The sequence below is a fragment of the Myotis brandtii genome, unplaced genomic scaffold, assembly GCF_000412655.1.
Source record: "Myotis brandtii unplaced genomic scaffold, ASM41265v1 scaffold46, whole genome shotgun sequence".
Taxonomy (NCBI): Eukaryota; Metazoa; Chordata; class Mammalia; order Chiroptera; family Vespertilionidae; genus Myotis; species Myotis brandtii.
Genome location: NW_005367587.1, coordinates 2,366,091 through 2,368,519, shown reverse-complemented (window position 1 = coordinate 2,368,519; position 2,429 = coordinate 2,366,091).

The following is a 2,429-nucleotide window of genomic DNA, read 5'->3' as shown; positions in this document are numbered from 1 at the left end:
ACATATGGAGTTTTGAAGCTTGTTGTCAATACAACAAAATAGCATACATATCAAATTGCATATATATCAACATATGTGTAACTCCATCTATTGAAAAAAATCCTCGTTATTAACCGGGATTATTCTATATCTGTTTAATCTATTATTGTAGTCGTAGACATATGTAGAATTTGATATGTGGCTAGAAAAACTAAAGAATTGAATCTTTAATTTTATTTATTTATTATTAATTTCTACCTAAATTTAAATACCAACATTTAGCTCATGACTACCTATTGGGCAGTAGAGATTTAGAGATTACAATATGAATCATAGATTCATTACAACCTACCTTCAAATAATATTATGCTATCTCACAAACAGTATACTTTTTTAGTCCTCTTCCTTCCTTTTAGGCATATTATTTCCTACATTTTAGTTTTACATATTTTATAACTCCCTCAATACATTCAACATATTGTTATTATTTTTATTTTAAATGTTCTATAGTTTTTTTTAAAAGAAATGACAGAAAAATATAAATGTAGATATAGTATGAAAAATAATTTATAGTTTTCCAGATATTTACTCATTTTATGGCTTTTATTCATTTCTGCAAATCTGGGGTTTTATTTTTATTATTTGTATTTATTTTATTCATTTCTGAAGATCTGGGGTTTTATTGGTATTCTTTCTCTTCAGCCTGAAGAACTTTTAACATGTACAGGGGTGCTGGAGGCAAATTCCTGTTTTTGTTACAGGACAGCCCCTGAATTTGAGAGGTGAAAGCTTTTCCCTTCTTCACTCTTGTGAGTCTCATCAGAAATATTTCCAGACGAGTGACAGGAAGCAGTATTATAGCAAAGCAAGTGAATTTATTAAGAAAGCAAGGCAAGCAAATTTATTAAGAATACATTTGTCATAAAACACACTAATCTGAAGACCCTATCTGGTAGAGGTTTAGGAGTTTTATTGAAGATTCTGGAATCTTCAATAGATTTTGTTTAATATAATATTCATGCCTCTGCTAAAATTCCCCATCTCTTCATTCATGTTGAATATTTTTTCTACTAGATCCTTTAGATATTTTATTACATGCATTTCATTTAAAGTTTCTCACTGATAATTATTTCTAACATTTGGCCTTTTCTGTCTACAGGTTTCAAGGCTCCTCTACAGGATATCTTGGGCAATAGAGTAGATTTCAAGGTCCCCTTTTACTTTGTTGAGGCTTTCCCCAGAATCTCTGAGAACTTTTGACAATTTTTATCTTGGCAAGTCCCAAGACTGCTGACTGTTTTGTTTACTGGATGAGATAAACCTCCCCTTTTTCCTCCTGTCCCCTTTCCTGTCTTAGCATCCCCCAAGTGATATTTGTCCTTGGGTTTAGCTGGGGTCTTTGTTCTCTGTTTTCCCAGGCCCAGGTGATCTAAATTATGTATTCTCTGATTAGGGAGGAGAGGTATTAACCATTTTCTCTGGAGTGTCCTTGGTTGGGGAAGATAAGATCTTGAGATTCACAAGCTGGCTGCAAGCTTCCCAAACTGTTTGGCCTTGTTTAATTTTCTTGTCTCAGTTTCTTCTTCCACTTGCCCAGGAATTTTCCTAGCTTCTAACTTATCCTGCCACATTTTTATTCTCTGAAATGATTGTATATGCCCTCCCTTTTTAAAGGAGAGATGGGTAGCTAGCTAGTTAGATAAATAGTGGGCTATTTTTAGCACTATATTATTGCTGTTTCCAAAAATATAGTGTCCAATTATTTTAGTTGGAAATCAGCCATTATGCATATAGTTGTTCCATTGCAGATAATATGGCTATGGCTATTTTTACTGACTACTTTAAAATATTTTATTTAAATTTGGTTTTCAGATATTTGACAATGAAAAAATTAGGTGTGTTTAGCTTGGTAGTACTCTGCAGGCTCTATATAATATCTTTTTTATTATTTTATATTTTTTTATTGTCTAAAGTTTTACATATGTCTCCTTTTTCCCCAATTGACCCCCCCCCCCCAGCCATTCCCACGCTGGGCAAGCCCCCACCACCCCAGTATCTGTGTCCATTGGTTATGCTAATATGCATGAATACAAGTCCTTTGGTTACTCTCTAATCCCCCCTTCCCCTGCCATTTGTCTCTGGATCTATTCTTGTTCATCAAATTATGTTGATCATTATACCCCACATATGAGTGAGATCATGTGATACTTATCTTTCTCCAACTGGCTTATTTCACTTAGCATAATGCTCTACAGGTTCATCAATGCTGTTGCGAATGGTAAAAGTTCCTATTTTTTATAGCGGCATAGGATTCCATTGTGTAGATGTACCACAGTTCTTTAATCCACTCATCTGCTGATGGGCACTTAGGTTGTTTCCAAATCTTAGCTATTGTAAATTGTGCTGCTATGAACATAGGGGTGCATATATCCTTTCTGATTGGTGTTTCT